This window comes from Anopheles aquasalis, chromosome 3, assembly GCF_943734665.1.
Source record: "Anopheles aquasalis chromosome 3, idAnoAquaMG_Q_19, whole genome shotgun sequence".
In the NCBI taxonomy this organism is placed as follows: Eukaryota; Metazoa; Arthropoda; class Insecta; order Diptera; family Culicidae; genus Anopheles; species Anopheles aquasalis.
Genome location: NC_064878.1, coordinates 46,429,696 through 46,451,563, shown reverse-complemented (window position 1 = coordinate 46,451,563; position 21,868 = coordinate 46,429,696). Strand labels below are relative to the sequence as shown.

The following is a 21,868-nucleotide window of genomic DNA, read 5'->3' as shown; positions in this document are numbered from 1 at the left end:
CATAAGCATCGGTGGAATCCCAAAAAACAGCAGCCTTCTGCTAAACCCCTGGTTGAGTTTAAAAATAGTTTGAGTTATTTGAAGGATCCTGAAACTCTGCTCGGTGGTCGAGAAACTAGCGAGGTCCCATTTTTGACCCGGGTCATCATCACCGGAAAAACCTAAAAATCCTCTTAGTGTGTCCTCGCTCTCTCTCTCTCTCTCTCTCTCTCTCTCTCTCTCTCTCTCTCTCTCTCTCTCTCTCGGGTGAAACTTTTGCACCCACATTAGCCAGCGTGTCGTTCGTTCGCACGCCGGCCAAGCCGTTGCCATCCTGCCTTCTGCCAATGCTATGATTTGCTGTCCATCCGTCCGGGTTTTATGTGGCCCCCCGCACGCCCCAAAAAACTATCTATCCCGACGCAAAGGTAATAAAACTGGGGGCTGCCCGGACCGGAGCACCAGGACGGCTCCACGATCCAACTCGCTTCAAATTCTTTAGCTCGCCGCCAAGTGAAGGACCAGAGGACCCAGGTCAGGGCGCCCGGAGTAACCACCGGAGATGGATTAAATGACTTTGCAGCTGGATAAAAGCTATATCTAATTCGATGACCAGAGCGAGCGTGAGCGGAGATTATGGTCATCCCCGGGGCACATCGTCGTCCAGCATGTGCTGCTCCCGTCACACGGTTCGTTGAGTTGCTGGTTGTTACTGGATGGATGGACTACTGGGTGGTGGTGGTCTGCTGGGAAACTTTACTCGACCACCACTGGACCAGGTTTAGTACTGCGCGCGAGATGGGCTACTAACTCGCCCCCCCCCCCCCCTCCCTCGCCGGTAAAAGGTGATGAATTCCAGGATATTACAACAGCACTACACCGTGGTATGTCCTTTCGAAGTCTGTATCCCAACGAACTGTCATTGTGTTCGCCGGTTGTGGGGCCGGAGGGGATTTTTGAAAAAACTTCCACATTTTCCAATCCTTCCACTGGCCGGTAAACTGGATTATTGGTTCGCAACTATCGACCACACCGGTACCTGCTACTACTGCTCCGCTACACCGGACCTTACGGATTAATAAAATTAGTCAGCTCGTTGGCGAAACGATTTTCAAACCCGAAAAGCCCCCCCTACGTCACGCCAAGTAGAGAGGACATTGGACGGATCGGTAGGAGCGCTCTATAATCGTAATGGGTTTTATTACTTTTTACGATTATCCTGGCCGGGTTCCATAATTTCAACATTGGATGGTGAGCGAGTTAACCCGCACCAAGCGACGAGTGGCGAGTGGCATTCCATCGTTCATCGTTGTCATTCGGTGAAGGGTTTCTTCGAAAAATTCCACGAATCTGCTGCCCACCCGCCGTGTCGTCGGACAATTCGTTCCCCCGGGGGGGGGGGGGGGGGGGTCGGAGAAATGGAGAGAAAAAAAATCCAGTGAATCCCGGGATCCGGCTTAGAAAACTATAAACAGCCCCATCCGAAACCATATTCAAATGACTACTTGGCCCGTCGTAAAAACCTCAAAGTACTGCCGACGGATTGGTGGATTGCGTAGCTTTTTTGCGCACAATTCGCATTGCGATCCCTCGGCGTTCTGGCGCATTTTGTGTCATGGTCATCGTTGTCGTCATCGTCATCATCATCATCATCATCTTTGCAATGGATAGAAAATGGTCGTTCCGTCCATAAAACCACCGACTTTAGCACTCATTCCCCCCGCTCCGGGCGTTCGCGTCAAACCGTCACGAACCGTATGCCTCGCACTCTTTCCCTCTCCTCTCTCTCTCCTCTCTCTCTCCTCTCTCTCTCCTCCCTCTCTGCGATGATGAGCCGGGTTTTTCAGCACTAGTTTCGGCAATTTCGTTTGTTGTTTTGCTCATGTGTGTGTGGGTGGCGATACTTTTTCGTCCCTTCACACTGGCTATTCCTGTTGCAGGGCTTTCTGGCAAATCCACCGCCCTGGTGAGGGAGGAATGGTATTCGAAATAGAAACTCGAACCTTAACAGTGCCACCTCGCACCCTCCAGCGTACAGGAAGAAGAGGGTGCAGAGGGAGGCCAGCAAAAGGCGAGAAAAAATCGAAACATGAAAATAAAAATATATGTGTATTCCACACTGAAAAATTCATATCAAATATGAATATTCAACAATCACCACGCGATCGCATCCAACCACCCGCCAGCCAGCCAGCCAGCCAGCCAGCCTTCCGAAAGGGATTTTCCGGCAAACGGAGCTTTCCGGAGCCACTGGCTGAAGGCGCTCTGGTGGTTTCGTGGTCAAACCAAGGGCGTGGGGGAGGGGGAGGGCAACGCGCTCGCGCGTATGTAAATCGAAGCGAAAGCGTAAACCCAGTACCCAGGCCAGGAGAGCAATGCTCATGAACTCGACACAATTCCTCGACCGCTCACTCTCATCGGATTCGCACGAGAGGTGCTTGGTTGGTTGGTTTCGTTGGTTTTTGGATTCCTTCTTTTCCTTCCTTTTCTTTTTTCTTTTACGGTGCTGCTGCTGCTGCTGCTGTTCCTGGGCGAGAGTTTGCATAAACCCTTGGTGCACCCTCGTTTTTTGTGAGGAAGGAGAGAGTGGCAAGCGGTGTGCGGGTGCGTTTATTTAGTTTGTTGTCCTCTGCGGTTCACGCCGGTTCGCTGTTCTTCGCCCAAAAATTGTTCACGATACTTTGCACGCTACCACTATTTGCCAACTGTTCTTATGTTGCTGCTGCTACTAGCATGCTGTTGCTGCTATTCAAGGGTGCGCGCCCTTGCATACAAACACAGAATCTGGCACAGCAACATTTGAAATTATGATTTTCCATTTGGCTCTCGAGTAGCGGCAGCAGCGCAGCATCGGGAGTCACATTACTGCGGCCTGGCCGGACACGGTGATCTTGTTGCGCTCCGCTGGTCGCTGGATGATCACCAGCACGGGATCCACTCAGTGTGTACGTGTGTGTGTGTGCGGATTTCGCTTCGTTTTTAGTTGATTATTTCAACGTTCCCACTGGTCCGTGCTGCGCTTTCATCGAAATCAGCGACCCAAAACACCACAAATCCTCTCACGAAAGGAGCACTCGACTCGGGCGCTCTCCCTCCCAAAATATCCTCCCAAAAAACTGCCTCCATCGTTGCGGTTTGTTGAGCAGCACTCAACGCCAACGTCGCTGGATACTGGAGCGTTAGTAGTTACACGATAATCCGGATAATCAAACTGCAAGCTCTCGAGGCAAATGGTTGACGAGTTTTGATTTTAAAATTGAAAAAAATGGCGTTTGGAAAATGCAATCCAATCGGCCATTTTTTTGTTAGCCGAACTCACTAACTTGGAGGAATAAAAAAGAAGCATTCGCTCCAGCACTGACCAGTCATCATCATCATCACCATCGGTCATCGGTCCAATGATGGACATCCATCGGCTGATGATGGATCGTGTTGGCAGCAGAAGCATCTCATCAAAGGGTTTCACGTTCCGTGGTAGCTCCACAGGATCCCTCCTGTTGTGTTGAACCTGCTCCTTTGGAGTTTTGTTTTCCATTTTCATTTCCATTTCCATTCTCGCATTTCCCTTCTCCACGGGGAGGGTCCAAGAGGTTTCGGAGAACTTCGGTACGAGGCAGCACCACAATGGCACCACAATAGGAAGCGAAACCAACGTTGGATTCTTTTTTCCGTTTTACTTTTTTGTGTGCTCACGTCCCGCGCTGCGCCTCGTGATGAAACCATCAAATCGTCATCAGCTTCAGCGAGAAACGCCTTTGATGAACGCGCTGGGCGGTAGTGAAAGGTGAGCTATTTCCCTGTTTTTTCCCCATTTTCCAGCGCCGGTACGAAGACAATCGGTTTAATGGATCATCACTGTGTGCGCGAATCCGGCAATTGTTTGTCGGTCGAACAATTTGCATCCATCGCAAGCTCTCTCTCTCTCTCTTGCTCTTTCTATCATTCTGTTTAATCCTCTCTCTCTCTCTCTCTCTCTCTCTCTCTCTCTCTCTTTTTCTCTTTTTCTCTCTCTCTCTCTCTCTCTCATTTCTCTCAGCTGTCCCGTTCACGTTGAAACCTCAGTAGCTTTATCTCATCGGCTTTCATCTGCAAGCCCGCAAGTCGTGCCACCGTCCAGCGACCAGGACTTTCCGTTTAAGCGAAGCAATAAGTCCACCCAGCCGTACTACTTAAGCGGATATAGGCTAGAGTGGTCCGTCCGGAATCCGTTTAACGAGAGCTTTTTCGACCAACGACCGACTGAACGGCGCGGTTAATCGGAACGGATGCACGAACAGAAATTGCAATTCCGTCGAGGCACGACTGACGAGGAAGGCGGGTGGGGGCCAGCAACCCGCCACCGGTGGTTGGAGTGGCCACCACACGCCACGCCGTGGAAGGATAATTAATCCGAAATGGAATTTAACGCCCAGTTGCTGCAGCGGTGGCGTACTGATGCGTATGACGACGCGTAGAGCTTAGATAGCTAGGCCGCTATAATACTATAATATGTCAGCTTCGATAGCTGGCGTTGTTTTCCACGAGAATTCTCGATCGAATCCCCATCGAACAAATACACAATCCAACTGATCTTTTAATACCAAATCAAATATTAGGTGCGCACAGTTAGATACGAGCTTCAAGTTGTGGTTTTGCCCTGCGTTTCCCTTGAAAATCCTTTCAAAACCCAGCAACCCCAAACCGAGCTACCCTTTTCTTGGTTTCTCCCCTGGCGTACTTTCAATAATGACGCACTCGTCGTCGATGAATGTGCAAAGTTTTAGGGAAGCGCACACTTGACAGGTAAAATCACAGGTCCTCATCATTGCACTATCACCATCATCCTCATCATCATCACCATGATGAACTTCATGATCCTTAACCGTTTGCAAAGCGGTGCGCCGCGACGAAGGCGCACCATGAGTTCTTCGACACACGCCGACACAAACGACAAAACAGGAAGTGAATTGATAGTGATAGTGGCAGTTTGCGAGGAGGGTTCGAACATCACCACCACTCGCCACCAGCCCTCAGGAAGGATAGTAGATCCGTATCCTGACGTGAATCCACCGTTCGCCGTTCAAACGGAAACAGCTCTGCATCGCACTCGTCCGCGTCGTCGTCGACGCCGTCGATGTCGATGCTTCTCATGCATAATCTATGGCATCGGGCAACCCTATCGCGGATCGAACCCGGTGCGAAACGTGGGACATTATCGAGGCACGAGCCGGCATCGGTGAGCATGTCGACGTCAGCACTCGGTTTGTGGCATCGAACTCATATGTGTAGCGAGTGTCTGTGGCTCCTCTGTGGCACGCTACTGTCTGCGATCGACATCTACACCCCCCCAAACCCACCGGTTCGTTGGCAGACACATCGAGCGAGCTAGAGCGGCAAGCTGGTGAGCGAGATCCCTCCCATGATAGCCTGCTATATTATTCAATCAATTTTGAGGTTATACGCGGGCGGGCGGCTACGTGCAGCCATTTGATACGATATAGATTGAAATTAAATTTGACTTTATGCATAATATCTTCTTTTGTTCTCACACGGCCCCCGTGGCCTCATCTTGTCTCGACTTCTCGTTGTCGTTTAGCAGCGGGGCGGGGTGGCGGCAGTGAATTAAGATGCTGCTGCTGCTGCTGCTGCCGGCAGTGGGAGAAGAAGTGGTCGCGTTTGCATATTTTACAATCGGTAATTTGGGGATTTAAGGATCTTCCTCTGCTCCTTTGGGGCAGTTCAATTGGAAGAAATCGATTTTCCGATACGCGCGGGGTGTGAGGGTACTCGATATTAAAATCACAAACCTCCCAACGGTCGCTCCCTCTGGTTTCATTTCTTGCTATCGCGAGCGCTCTCTCTCTCTCGGACCCTCTGTCACTGTCTCTAATTGTATGCTAATCGGGAACGGTTTTTTTTTACCACGGGAACAAGTTTTCCAACTTCTCCACACCCCTCAAAAGACAAATAAAATCGCGAACCAAGCATGCCCAACACATGGCCACCGCTAAGGAGAGCATCAAGACAGCCTTGTCTCCCCCAACCAAGATATTTATTCCTGCCTTATTTCCAGCTCCGAAAAGCAGACTTGCTGGAGGAATGAGATGAAGGAAAATTGTTTGTTTTCGATTATGTTTCCGATTGCGAAATATGGTGCCGCTCCCCTCCCTTTGTCGTTTGAATTCTCGTTCTCGGTGGATAGAGAGCGGGGCAGAGATCCAGAAGCGCGTGTCCAACCGAAATGGAATCCATCTTTCGATTTTGTGTGCGATGGTAGGAAGAAGGAGGCATGGTTCGATGATTTTTGGACGGAAAATCAATAACCTCTCCTCTATACCTCCTGGCGTTTGATGTGCTCCGTTCGGGCTCGAGGTGGACATGTCAGGACGCAAGTGGCACGATTCAGGATTTGGCCCTGGAGACAGCGAATGGACCCCGACCGACGAGAGCGAGATGTGTTCTTGATTGATATTTGCTTTTAATGAGGCGCTTGATGAGGACAGTTTTTCATCGGCCAGCAGGACCCCTCCACTCCAGACGGGCAGACCGGTGAGTGGTTGATGTCCATTCCACCCCCTCCCGGGAACATTCTGGAGCATCAAGCACCGTTCTTCTGCCTCACTGTTTTCCCATTAGTCCACCATCCTCTGTCCGAGGGCATTACGCAGCGCAGGGTACGCAACGCTATTACGGGCGCGTCCCGGGGCCACATCGCGCTGATCGATGGAGCGTCGAAGAGCCTCTTTACCGGCGGCCCAATTCTTACGCGAAATGATGGGGCGAATCCTCCATTTTGATTGGAGCTGATTTATCTTCGTTGCCGTAGCGCACGTCGAACACGCCTGAAGGAAAAGTCTGCCCATGGGCCTACGATACAAAAAAGAGACAGGGCACCCACGCGAAAGGATTGCCTGCCCGCCAGGCTGCCGAAGTGAAACAATAGTTTCGCTCCCTCGACTCTCGCACGAGACGCTCGTACACGCGTAAACACAGCCTTCGTTCCTTTCGTTCGGTAATTAAGAAGATAAATATTGGGGCTAGAGTAAAGTGAAGCAATTTCTCGGCCACCGATTAATCATGGACGTTCTGTGCTGTGTGGGTTTTGCTTTTGGAGCTTTTGGAGAGTGCGAGATGGTCCCGGAATTGCTGATGACTGCGATTTGGGCAATCGAATTGACTCGAAAGCCTCCGTGGTTCGGTTGTTCCGTGTGGTGGCCACACTTTGTACAGGAAAATACGGGGAAAAAAAACCTTCGAGAACCAAAACCAACGAAAGTATCGTATCCTTTGGTCGAGCTAAGCATGGAAAGTCGATTCCATTTCTTTCTCTCTCTCTCTCTCTCTCTCTCTCTCTCTCTCTCTCTTTCTCTTTCGAAGCTGTCCAGCTGTGTGGAAGCCTGGAGCTCCGGAGTTTTCAGTTGCACCGACAAAATCTTGACACTTTTCCAAACCCTCGCTACTCGCCATCGTCTACAGGAAGTCGTGGAAAAAGGGAAGGGCATGTCAGGAGTTAAGAACTATATTATTGACGCGCACCATCAACTGCTGCAGCAACACCAACCGACCTGATGACGCAAGCAGGCAGGCAGGCGAGCGGAGAACGAACGACTTTTCGGCAGCATGACCGGGCGGAAAAGTTGACAGGTTTTCACAGGGTCCTAGCGCCTAGCTAGAGGCCGCCCCCCAGGGGTTGGGTGCCTGGCCGTACCGGAACCGGAACAGCCTACCTGCCAAGCCTCGGTGGCCTCGAAGCGGCTCTCCGCTTTCCCGACACGTTCCAAGGAGGGTCGGTATGTTTTTCCGGCCCACGGAATATACGCTCGGATCGCTTCAGTCCACTCCACCACCACCACCACCACCACCCCCTAAAAACCAAGCCCGTCGGACTAGGGCAGCCTCGGAAAACTGATTTCTCATTCTAATTTCCAATTTGATTGCCGTACGGACGGTTCTGGCGTATGCCTATTGCTGTATGTTCTCGGTACCATAAGGGGTGTACAGGAAATGGTGAAGTTTTTCCGTCCGATGAAAAGTAGGCAAATTGTTCACCAAACTACCTTTATGCTTCGTCAGGTTTCGGCCGAGAGTGCGCCCTGTGCTCGAGGAATTTTGGAGTTTTCGTTCCTGCGCCACTTTTTACATGCCGTCCCTGCCCAATCGCGCTTCTTTATTCCAAAGAGCAACTGAAGGTTATTTTATGCGTCCTGGCGCTGGCTCCTGACAAGAGCCTTCGTCCGAATTTGTGGAAAATTTGAAAACAAATCCAGCTGGTCGGCAGTAAAGGAACGAATGGAACGCCTAAGCTGGCTAAGGGGATGAAAAATGGAGCGCGGAAAAGGGAGGAAAATGCATATCAACAATGAAATAGAAATTACTGTCAACCAATTATGAATGAATCTTCAACGCTCGAGCGTCTCTGCGTTGGCGAGGGCCCCCGTTACCCTGGATATCCTAGATCTAAAGTGGATCCTTGTAGCTGTCTCATAAACTGACGGACGGATGGATGGATAGATCATCTGCAACCGGAGTACCGAGCCACTAGGAACCACGCGATGGATCACGATAAAGCAAAGTAAAGTGAAGACCTCGACCGGCTCTTGCTACTCATCAGCATACTGAGTTGGCCCGAGAGTTGAAGGATGGGATGCTGGATCCGATCCGATAAAGATGTCCGATCAATGCCACCACCAGAACTCGAACCCACGCTGAAGCTGGAACGGGAATAAAATCTTCACTCTTTTGAAATGAAGTAAGAAAAAGGGGCGACACTTCTGGTTCTCTCTGAGGGCACTCCCGTCCTCGGGGGGAATCGTAGACGTGACAAACGTGAAAAGCAAATTAAAAGATGCACAACAAGCGAACCGTGACAGGGCTCATTAGTGTGTGACCTGCCCCCATCTCCAAGCCCCTCGTAGAATGTTGAACGTACAGCGAGGTCATCGAGGAATACCTGGGGAATGCATCGTCGGGTCGGGCGCTCAGCGCAACATGTTCTATTCATTCCGCTTTCTCCCGTCTCACGTGGATGCTGCTGGTACATGCTTTTAACCTGTCACGATTATTAATATAATTACACTTAATGCACGAGCACTTTCGGGGCCACCGAGGCAACTTGTCTGTAATCTGGGTGTTGCCGAGCAAACAACGAAAACTGGTGGCCATACACACAGCACATGAACACAAATACACACGTACAGCGAGTGGTAGTAGTCGATTTAGCTGGAGTGCAGCGCGTCTTGCAGCTGCCGAGTCAAAAGCCCAAGAAGCTGTGGTGAGAACCGACAAGTAGGAAGGAGCACTGGGAGCTGGAATAGCTCGTGATCCTCCGAACAGTCCTCACGGGCGGTGTGTGTTGGATGGTAGACAAACTAAATTTTAATTAGATTGTTGTGTTTCGCACTTTGTACCTCTTTCGCGAAGCGGGGGAAAGTTTCTCTTTGTTGTCGGCGCCGACTGGTGCTTTGTGCTGTTTAGGTGTGCATGTGTTTGCAGCCGAATAATCTGCCAGCATACACCACCGACACCTTGATTTTCACCAAGATTTACACCCTTTTGAACCCCTTTTGCTCGCGAAAGGGGCTTGTGGGTTAGATTTTCCCTGTTTTCCATCGACTCAAGTGGCCATTTCGGGCCGTGGTGCCGTACTGTGGCACTAACAACCTGACACCGCTCCTTCGTTGGTTGTTAGTGCAGGAACCGGCGGTACCCATTACAACGACTAGCACCTTTTCGGTGACCACCTTCTTGCAGTCCACAATGTTTTGTTGCGGGAAGAAGAGGAAGTGCCACCATGTGCCGTGGAGGTTGAACATCTATTTGTCCAACGGGCGGCTCGTACCCAACACAATCGTTATCTTTCCTAACCCCCAACAACGACAACGACTACGACAGCGACAACGACGATGACTACTATCGCCACCATAATAATCAGTTTCAGCGTCTCTCAGCACCACCACCGCCACCAGCCTGCCACGTCACCAAAGGATAACAACAGTGCTAGGGCCACCCTCCTCGGGGTGAAAGATGGGATTCTTGACAAGCACGATAAGTGTCCCACGTCAAAGTCAGACCGTCAACCGTCCTGGATAAACCATCATTCCCTCCTCACCCGTTTCCAGGCAGCCACCTGCGCGAATCATCCCCGCCACCACCACCACTACCGTGGGAGTTGAAGAACTAGCGAACCAGCGGTAAAACCTATGAGTCGGCCTATGCGCTTATGAGCTTGTTTCCGGTGGTTTCCGCCGACATTAAACTTTATTCTCATTAAACCCGGTTCCGCCGGTTCAAATGTTCCGTGTTCCTAGTACCGCTAGTTCCAACAAATCGCAACCAACGCACACACATACACGCGCGTTCGCACACAACTTCCGATGATGTTTATAGTGCACCAGCACGGTTCGGTATCTGGGCGGAAAGGAAGGGAAAGGGATGATGTCTTGTGATGTTTGTTTGTGCGCCGTTAAAGTTCTCTGGTAGCTCAGGTTAATTAGACATTTAAGGATGTGTATTTGTGTGTTTTTGTGTGTGCGTTGTGTGCGATGGATGATAATGATAATGATGAGAACAAGCAAACACACAGCCACTAAACAGCGCACACGATGAAATGGGCAGTTAAGGATCTACGCAACACACGCATGAAGGCGATGAAATGTGGCATCCACCACCATCGGGTTCCTCCTTCCACGCTCCTGCCAACAACATTGCCACTACATTGTCGTAATGTACGTAACTGTTGTCTGCGGCTTTGTCAATCTTTTGTAGTGTACTTGGAAAGCATTCGAGCGCGTATAGCTCCAAGACAAGGATACGCGTAAATGCGTGAATTGTTTTATTTTTTAAGTCAATTCCACTTAACCTTATCCTTGTCGGTATGCTTTCCATTTCTGGGGCGCACTAAACACGAGGTTCCTTGGGTGTTTTAACTGTCTTTAGTGGTGTGTATGTGTATGTACGCACGCGTGGTGGAAACTATTCAACCAAACGACATGGAAACGGTGTTAGAAACGGTCGTTAGAGGAGAAACAGCTCATTAGGAGGCTGCTTTCTAGGACCACCACTCGTCTCCCTCTCTTGGCACTCTCCCAGAGGTTCCCGATTTGTGATGTGCACCATCGATAGTAACCGTGTCCATCCTCCGGCCCGGTGTACACATTAGTGAGCGGAACCGATTTGCGTGAACGGCTCTAGGCTGCTGGATCACTCACTGGAAAGGAGTAACAAGTAGTCCACTCCTCCTGCTTCCCTTGCTCCTGCTACAGTCACCGGCAATCCCGCCATTCCCAGTGCCCGGCCTGCCTGTCATCAACCGAACGGACCCCGGAGAGTCGTCGGTTGGCAGTACGATATCAGGCAGCCCGGCCCGGCCTGGTGGTGGATCAGGTTTTAATTGATCGTTAAGCTTAATGGCCGATGATGCTCTCGTTTTTCGGGATTGATGATGATTTGGTTATTTGTTGAACGGCCACTGCCACTGTCTCCCCCCTCTCTCTCTCGCTCTGGAATCGCTCTACAAAGCGAACAACATCTGACAGCATAAACCTTCTCGCTGTGCTCTCCCTGTGCTACGGGGAAAAGAAGCTGCTTTAATGGGCCACCCTGCTGCCCTCGGTGGCCTCGCTTCTCCCATTCTCGCTAGACATCAACAGAGCATCCTAGTGGCGGCATCGTCAACGATGAGCGTACCTGGCGCGAGGTGGTGAGAGAAAGTAGAAAAACGATTCGAGCGATGACTATAACCAGGGAGTGGAGGGAGAGAGAGAGAGGTACCAATGCTGGATGTGAAAAGGTGGATTTTTAAGGCCGTACCAAGGGCGCGTTAGTGCCTTGAGCTCGTCGAGCGTCCCATTCGCAAAGACAGTCAGTTGTTGTGCAGTTACTTTTAATGATACGGCGAAGAAAGACTGCGCTACTGTAGCTACTACTCGCCTGCTATAACGGGCTGTGTCGGTATCAGATCCGATCTCGATCTGATGGTTTGGGCGTTTGCACACTCTCCGGTCGGCCGTCGGTCCGGGGTGGTCGTTAAACGCAGAATATGTTGCAAATTGTTTACCGTTAAATCATGTTAACCAACCGGCAACACAAGGCAAAGGAGAGAGAGAGAGAGAAGCACCTCCGCATCACTACACAAAAAACAAACATCATCGACCACCCCCCATGGGGGAGAGCTTGTTAGCTGCAGAGTTATGACACCGATAACAATTAGCCAGCGAGCCAGCCCGTCTGTTTTGCTGCTTTGTGGCTAGTCTGTTTTGTAAAGCGAGAATGGTAAAGGTGGATGCGTGAAAGAGTTACTTTTCGTTGGGTGAGTTCGTTGTGGATGGATCAAACATTCGAAACTGCATTTGATCTGATCTCATTGGAAAGTGGGAGATTGATCTCTTTTGCGTAACTCTCTTCGGTCATTTATCATCGAAAACAAGTGACGTTCCTCCTTGGAAGCGAAACAAGATCATGACCCTGGATCGCTGCTAAGCGGTGCATCAATGCGTGCAATCTTGGGTTGCGACGACTGCCCAGACAATCGGTACGCTTTGAAACCGCAACTCACATTATGCTATCAAAGGCTTATAACCTCACTAGACTCCCACCGTTCGCTCTACGCTGACAGGAGTTGCAGTCACTTGCGCCGGCCACGGATACTCGAAGCCCTTTTGAACAAAAGCGAAACCCGCATTGCCACCACTCGTCGATAATGCCCCTTTCTCCAGTCCAACAACAACAAAAAACTAGAGGAAGGTTGTTACATACTTCACACGCCTGCTACCGTTCCTGCAATGGACTGGCCTTGTGATGGCTTCCCCGATGGTGATGGTGGCAAAAAGAAGCAACAAAAAACGCAAGCAAGATTTTCCCTTTCATCCCCCTCTTCCTTCTCCCACCGCTGCTCCATGGCTTCATAGAAAACTGCATCGACGAAAGAATGATGATGAATAGAGAAGGGCACACTCGACCAAGGACGGTGCGCGCTAGACGTGGAGCAGAAGAGACAGGCCGTTCCGGCCGGTAAGGTCGATCCGCTCCGTTCCGTGTGGCCAATCCACCAGTATGCACGCCGATGTATTGCACGCCGGCATCCACTGCACCATAAAGAGATGGTAGTGGAAGAGGATGAAAAATGGGGCCGGAGAACAAAAAACAAAAAAAGATGTGAAACGAGGTAGAAAAGGGTGAGGGCGGAGGACGCTTTTCAGACACTCGCGCCCCTAGGCTGAAGAAGCACCGGACGCGGTGGAAACTCTATGCGAGATAAATAGAAGCAAATGATCAGAATGCAAATAGGGGTAGTTGCAGCAGCAGCAACAGCAGCCGCCTTTGAATGGTCGTTCTCGACGTGTCTTCGACGCAGTAATGGAGGAAGAAAAAGGATGCTTCCGAATCTAAGGGGCGGTTTTGCGCGTGATTCACTTCTTTCTTTCTTTTTTCTTTTACTTTATGCATTGACTACCACCATAATTTGCGTGGCTTCCCAGGTTGAGTGTTCCGGCGTGCTCTGCCGCCGACGAAATCGCATCGAGCCCCTGGCTGTCTGGTATTTAATGGACAGATGAAACATGATGCTATCCCAGGGTACAGTAACAACCAACAGCTGTAGCAGCAGTTCATCACAAAATCATACGAACTAGATAAATGCAACAATCAACGCCCAGGAGCAGGGGAAAGACCGCGAGAGTGATTGAAATGACCAACCTTCACGGTTTCTACATCGTTATCGCATCGTAACGGAGTGTTCCAGCGAAGACTACTCTACCAGAAGATGCTTTCAATGGTTGGGAACGTTTATGTTCGCCGTACGCGACACTTATTGGTCACCTTCAGCCACCAGATTCTTGCTTCCCTCCTGCGCTGGTCTACTCGAATACACGTCTTAATGTGCTGCCGTAGCATCAACGACAAGGCAGACAGGACTAGCGCCCAAACACCTCCTGAATGCTGTCCGTGGTCCAGTGCCATGAAGCTGAACGCGAAGGGGACGCCGATGTACGTGCGCTAATGGTTATGCATACTTTAAAAGCAATAATTATAATGATCATAAACATTAACATGATTTAGTTTATTTATGTTGTCTTATATTGTGTCTAGTGTTGCTGCTGGTGATGGTGATGATGCTGATGCTGCTGTTGGCCAAAAACTTTTCAGCCAGCGTGTCGTTGTCGAGACCACCAGGTCGATAGAATGCTATCCCCTAAATATTGTGGAGAATCTCCTAGAGGGATAGGGAGAGAACCGCGACCATCGGCGTGTAGCATAAGTACCACCCCCGAGGATGGAAGGAGCATTATTTAGCGCAGCACTTATCGCCCCACCACTACCGAGCGCCAGTATCCACGTGTGCCAGCCGTTTGGATGGCGCTACATAAAGGTGGAAAACCTTTACGATGGAGAAGCATTTGCGACCACGTATTGGCGCGGTGCATCTAATGTTTCCAGCTGAGCTCGTAGTAGTGCGAGAGCTGCACTTGGTGCATTAGTTTCACTCGCGGAGGTGGTTATTGAATAGAAATCAATATCATAACGTTCTCCGGAACTCTTCTTGCATCTCGAATTAGCTGGAAATGTAATTATGAGAAGCCAAAGAAGAGAATTTTCCATATTGCTTGGCTTTTTTTGCAAAAAAAATAAACTCAAAAATTCCTGGACAGTTGAGGCACGTCATTGCGCACAAAGGTCCGTTCGTTACAACATTCCTGCGACCACATTTCATTAAACAACTCATCACCCTTTCCACCTATTTACCCTTCGTTTGTGAATGGTGTGTTGGAAACGCTCGACACACCTTCAGACGACACCGCATGCAAGCATTTCATCAACGCTCCCATCACAAAGGAGAAGTAAAAATCGTAAATCCTGACAGTGAGACGTTTGAAGTTAATAGCCCAGCACGCCAGGCAACTGTCTCCCCTCGCCCTGGAGCACCCCTCCCATTCCTGGGCGAGAGAACAATTCATTTGAATCTTGGCAACGGCAACCCCACAGCCAACGCTGTCAACGACCTGGCACCAGCACTCACTCACATGCGCCACCGCTGCCGCCACCACCGCTATGTACGCGATGCTTTATGAATTTTTAAATAGTTTTATTTATGTCGGAGCGGGCAGACGTCGGTACATGGCACAGCCATGGTGGCCACCACCACCATCAAGGACGGAGCGAATGTGAACGCGAACCACACGCCTGACGCCTGAACCTTGCGGTCTACCATGGGCCGGTGGCTTGGTTCCGCTTAAAGATGGCTCTTCGTTTGAGCTTTTAATCTTGGTTGGTTAACTCTTCCACCTTTTCTCTCGCTTCTCTCTTTCTCTAACCCCTCTCTGCTCGCCTCCGCCTTAATTTCCTCGCTGTTTCCGCTTTATTTTATGCTGCTCCGAGGGAGAAGGTCCTGCAAATAGGCAGCGAGCTTTGCGAGAACGTGCGGTTGATGCCAGAGGCACCCGGAATGTCCACCAGCATAAACGCCGTGCACACGGATGAGTGCCGTGGTTGGCCTGCTCTTCATCTTCTTTGTCTTTTTTTTCCTTCTTTTCGGTTGCCGGAACAGAGTACCGGCGGACTCTAACCGGTCACCTGTCAAATATTAATCTTTTTGAGCGCTTTTCCACCCGGTTCCACCATGTTTGGCGTGCATATGTGCATGTGTGCTCTCTCTTACGCCCGAAACTTCCCATCTGTCACTCCTTCCGCAACATCACTTGTGACGTTGATGATTGTGGTCCCGGGAACTGAGTGAGAAGATAAGAATCGAGCGTTTGCGAGTGCCATTGGCAAACACGGAATATCCGAGATAAGGATGGAAAAATGGATTGTCTTCCACTACCATCGTTATCATCATCATCATCATCCATTTAAACATATTTCCCCATAGCCATTGCCAGCGCATGAAGTGAAGCGAAATGAATTGTTCATCTTCCCTTGTCCTCTTTGGGCCTCCTCCTCCTCCTCCTCTCGAGAAGAGCATGGTGGGTGGCAGGCGACCATTCTCACCGTGACATCGCACCGACCATCGCGTCATCCTTCGAGCGCATTTGGATTCGATTCGATATGCGATGCTTCTCCAAATCAATTATCGTGATGTTTAAATATTGATTTTTAATTTCAGTCTCCTTGCACTCCCCGGACTCCTGCGATTCCCTTGTCACCCTCCGTTGTCCGTTGCTTCTGCATCCCTGATGGCGTGTCTCGAGCGTCGTCGTCGTCATCATCGTCATCGTCGAAGCTAGCCACCGCGATCGTGCTGCGAGTAACCGCGGAATGGAACCAAATATCCGGAAAGGATGATTCGTGGCCGCGTGCGCTTGTGTGTCTATGTGTGCGTCTATGTTGCTACACTGCAACAAGATAATCCGCCCGGTAATGGAAATCAATGGCAGCTCTTCTCGGTTGCCACGGTCCCAGTGCTCTCCACTATCGACTGCCAGCTGACGAGTCGCTAGCGTCCTGGCTATCCACACACCAGAGAAAGAGAGAGAGAGAGATTGGAGGTCCGAAATTGAACGAGACGAAAAGGAGTATGACAATGAAGGCAACAGCAGCAGCAGCAGCAGCTAATACCATTTATAGCGAGATGGAGGCGCCCGGTATCGGCATCGGTCGCGGCCGATTTCATTGGCGTTCCATTGTTCTTGCACCAACCCGTGGTGGCCGGTGGTCCAATTTGTCCACCACCACCCGAAAAGCCCACCCAAAGTGGTGCCCGGGGCCCGGGATAACGAAGAAAAGCCAATATTTGACCAATTGCTGCATGTACCCGGCTGCTGCTGCTGCTGCTGCAGTGCTGTGCGGTGCAAATCTCGATAAATTTGACCAAAAAGCGAAAAAAAAAGTTCACCCACCCATCGCGATTCAATTCGCGCGCGCTCGTCGTGCAAGTTCGCGTACTAAGCCAGCCAGCCAGCTAGCCAGCCAGCACGCCAGCTGGCGAAGAGGGAAAGAGTTTTCCTTTGTGGTCCTCGCCGCCGCGGACACCGCCCTAAATTTCCATTCCATTCCATGGCCCTTGTTCTGTTTGTATTTCCTTCATTCCTTCGTGCGAAGCATCGATGGACGCAGGGATTGCGGCGATATTACTTTCCAATCGCTTCATTCGACACGGAGGTGGAGAAGGCTGGCTTCGCCATCGCCGCGCACTAATCCCCAACGCCGGAGAGCGCTGCAGCTGCTGCGCTAGAACAATGGATTGGGCGAGAGGTGTGTATATATTTGGTTTGGGCTATGAGTTGCCAGCACAAGGGATTCGCTATTGAATAGATCGATTTGTTTGCGTTTTTGCCGCTTATTGCGTTGGCGTGGCGAGCCGAAAGGGAGTCGTTTTTGAGACTCACAAGACATCGCTTCGAAACATGAAACCATTTCCAGCGCGTATAGTAAACAGTGAATGCACTTCCAAAGCGATTTCCTTTTCCTAGTCGTAGATTCAACAGCACAAACCATAGTTCCTTACACGGTGCTGCAGCGCGAAATCACTGAATCGAATCGGCAATCGACGACAAGTGCTACGACAACGCCACTGACACGCTTAACGATCATCTCTGCCTGCCTGCCTGCCTGCCTCATCCCCAATCGTCGTGCGGGGGGAAAAATTATCTCGTAAAAATTGATTTCTTGAAAACTGTTTTACCCGAGAAACGAGCTGCTCGCAGAAGGAGCGCACATGACCGGAAAAAACCATCAAACGACCGGCGGAATAATGTACAAGTGGTCATAAAGCAGTGTAGTGCGGCCGAATGCGGCGATATGTGTGTGTCGGTTTGTTGGTGTCTCGCACACATCACGCACATAAAGACACACTCGCACGCTATGCAGTTCGTGTTGTCAGATAGAACCTCCCCCAACCGCACGAATGGCGATCCTAAAGTCCGGGAGTTCTTTGTGCCCGGGGTGTTCCTTGTCTCCGGTTCGTGGTCTCGTTCGTGGTGGTCTCCGCCGTGCTCAAATGCTCGTTGCATAGCTCGGGCACGCCGGCTGGAACATACTTTGAAGTGGTAAGGAAGGGGGTGGGGGGCCCTGGGTCCTGCTCTGCTCCGTTCTGCTACCAGAGCAAGCATCCAACAGAAACCAGCGTGTAAGTACCAGAAGGAGCACCGCCACCGGATTGCCATCCTTTTCCGTTCCGCTCGAGACTGGAAGCTCATGTGTGTCTGTGCCTGTGTTTGTGTGCACCGCCGGGCTCGGTGACGCAAATGTGCAATAATATATGCAAATAAAATGATTCAATAAAATAAAATAAGAAACTATACCACCACCTCCCGCCCGTACCCCCGCCAGGGTGGCCAAGGGTGCGTGTGCGAGCTTCTTCGATGCTGGCATGTGGCCTGACAGCATACACACGCATGCACACACACGCGGGCACACAAAAGGGCAAACTTTGCGCTTGAGTTCGGTCGGGTTTGTTGTCGCTTGTCGCTTCCGCTTGTTGTGCCTTGTTGTGGCGAGGGGATTACAAATGCGCCAACAACAACAACTACTACTACTACACCAACAACAACAACAACAACAACAGCACACCAGGGGATTGTTGGCAGCTCTCTTTGTGAGTGTGCGGGAGTGTAATAAAATCGACGCAGCCCTGGAATGGGTTGGTTTCAGTGCCGAGAACTTGTTACTCCTTGGCCGCCACCACCGTCGTCGTCGTCGTCGTTGGACTCCGGAAGCAGCAGCTCCTCTCTCCCTCTCTCCTCTCCTCTCGCGACCACAGTGGCCGTTTGGTTGTGCAAATGGAAAACGCAAATCGGCACAATTATTGTGCACATTATCGTACGCACAGCACCGCGAGCTCAATCGGTGCAAACGGAATGGGCGCGCAAAATGGCCGCTAGAAGATGCGAGAAATGTTTCGCAACCAACGGGGACAAGTCGGTCACATGTTAACCGGGCGATGTGAAACATTATGCCCCCGCCGGAGCCGTGCGGTTACGAACTCAATCTCGGTACTTGTTGAGAGCGATATGCAAATCATTTTTATGCGATCGTTTGGCTGTAGCCCATTCTCTTCGGCTCATGCTGCCGGCCTGCCTGCCTGCCTGCCTGCCAGCCTGACTGTCTAGTCACCATCGCTGGAAGTCTCGTTATCTAGGACGAGCATTGTTGCTCCTCGATGGATGATAAGTATCCCGTTGGTGGCGCTGCTGCTGCTGCTGCTGCTGTTGAAGCTCGAACAACCTAGAACAACCATCATCGCCTCAGTGGAATTCGTAGAAAGCGATGACAAGTGACAAGCGGTTCGATGGAATATGATTTTTCCACGAATCCAACCGCGAGCTCCTTCTGAGGATGCTTAGCGATCAGAGAATGGTGAACGTGAAATCTACCGCTCGGGGTGGGCGAAGAAACAATGACTGTACCTGAACACCAGCAACAACAGTTCCTCGTTAAGTGTTTTCGAAAGAAGTGAAGCAAGCTTGTCGCCGAAGGGGAAACCAGTATGCAAAGTGGAGTGTTCGCAGAGCGATCGAACAGCGAGCAGCATTTGAAGGACCTCATTTCACATTCTCATCAATCGGTCGAACGGAATGGAAATGGAATGAAACGTTCAGCGGGCCTAACGATGCCGAAGATCCAATGGAGCGAACTGTGATGTGGATTTAATTAATGAGCAGGAGCAGGAAAAATGCATCCCCCCTCCAAACGAGCCTCATTCGTATGCATCGCCTCATCGCGTTTGAGCGTTGCTTGGTTAATGGCGATGGTGCTTTGCTCACATTGGGCTCAAGATTTCTCGTTAAACCGCCACCCGCAGCATGGAACATGGATTTTTCCACGCGTCCAGGTGATTTTCCCCCTCGCTTTCGAAAACAAAAACGGAGAAAAATCGGTTCGCATCACTAAACCTCAGTCGCGACTCTCCTCACAAAACTCAACGTTCGGTATAATAGCGGGAAAACCCGCAATAAATTCGTGCGACAATTCGAACGTAATCCGAACGTGTGTGCGCGCGTCTGTGTGCATTCAGGCGACTACACGCTTCACGATTTGCCACGACGCCAACCATTTTGCATCGGTTAATGCATTCTCTGCTCTGTTCGCGCTGTCGATCGAGTTCCATCACCGCGGAAAACACGTGAGCTTCGTTCGCGTTGCGTTCGAACAAAGGGTTCTCGTTGCCAACATCTTGGAAAACTCGTCTAGAGTACCACCCCTCCCCGAAATGGTGGGTGGTTTGAGGTTTTCCCTTCACAAAGACCCCGTGACACCGCGAATCTGCGCTTAATGTTGGTTTATGCTGTTGCTGACCCAGAGGGACGTGGGGTGTAGCAACACGTTGGGTGCCGCATGGGAGCGAAAACGAGGAAAAAGAAGAAGGATCAACGAACGACGACGACGAGGACGACTTAGCAGCACCAGCAGCACCAGCAGCAACACCAGCCATAGAATATCGAGGGCGATAAATAGAGTGTAAATTGAGAAAATCAATTGCACATGAATTTAATCCTGCGAAGCGAGCACGAGCACGATTCTCGATGAAGAGGTGCGGCCGCAAAACCCTCCAAACCGCTCACCCCCCTACCCACCGGTGTGATCCGAAATCTTGGCTTCGATTGCGATTTGATACGCAGCGATTCGAACGAACGAACGAACGAACGAGTCTGCTTCGCCATCGCCTTCGATGCTGCTGCTGCTGATGGTGATCCCGTTGCAATCCGCAGTAAAGTGCAAGGAAAGGGAGAGGAATGGTGAGCGACTGGCACATTCCTGGGTGCTGCTGCTGCTGCTGCTCCGTTGGTTTTCGCCGAACAGAACAATCGAGCACGAGCAGCAGCAGCAGCAGCAAATAAACACCAAGCACGACGCTCGAGAGACGCCTGAGCAAACAAACAACAAACAGAGCAGAAGCGAATCAATAGACGTCCGTTGTCCTCTCTGCCGCCGGTCCCCGGCCCCGTTCCTCCCCTATCGACTCACTAACAAGTGTTTCTCCCCGTTGCAGCGCCCCTTTGCGTCGCCAGCAGAATGCCAATGTGGAATGCGAAGGAGCAGCATTGTTCCTTGGCCGTCCAACGACGTCCACCAGCGACGATGCTTGTGATGCTGCTGCATAACGTGTGCAAGTGCAGCCGACGAGGCAAACGGTGCACAAATGCAAAAGGGGGCAACAAAATGGTGGCACATTTTTCGTTCGATTGCTTCTGACAAGTGCGGTGCGCACGAGGTGCGCAATAGAAATGGCATTCACTCTGGGACGGTTCACTAGTCTCAGCCGCACCAGCGCTGCTAGCACTGTGCCACGTGAGTTTTCGGAGGGTGGTTTAAGAGGGGGTGCCATGGGTGTCCACATCGCAAGACGACATATCGTCGTTGATTTAGTTTTTCGTGGGCCAGGTGGGTGGGAGGGGACCTGGAGCTAGACGTACCTCGTGCTTCAACTCGATTGATTCACTTATGAGCACCAGACCGAACCGACAACAGCTGGGCTCTTGCTCTCGGTGGTGCTCGGTATTCTGCCAGCACCACGACTGGGGGTGGGATAGCGGGGGTTGCTTTCCAGTTCATTTGGAAATTCCCCATTTTTTGCCGCCATTTTAAGCAATGGCCCCGGACTCAAACGGGGAACAAAAAGCAAAACGTTCAGCAGCGTGATCGCGATCTGGGGTGCAAAGTTTGCGGTGTTTTAGGGTGGCGTACAGTTCCACCGGAAAGGCCTCCAGCAAGCTGTCTTGGATGACAAAGTTCAGTGCAGGCTCTTAACTGATATGAATTTAATTTTAGTTTCCCTAAATACCATTTGGCCGTTGTTTGGCCGCGAAAACCGGGACAGCCACCCTGTGACACCCTTAAGGGCTTTCCTCACATTTTTTTTAAATCAACAAAAAAAAGGCCTTTCTGGCTTACGGCAATCGCAAAAACTCAACCAAGAGCGGCCCAGTGAGACCGGTATCCGTGACTTTTCGCCCGCCGACGGTGGTTCCAGGTCGTT

General features: G+C 50.9%; 1 protein-coding gene across 14 annotated transcripts in view; it reads right to left on the bottom strand.

Annotated features, from left to right (window-relative positions):
* The window catches only part of LOC126578930 (RNA-binding protein Musashi homolog Rbp6), a 568,145-nt gene that overhangs the window by 181,021 nt on the left and 365,256 nt on the right, over positions 1–21,868 (bottom strand). The window lies entirely within an intron of this gene.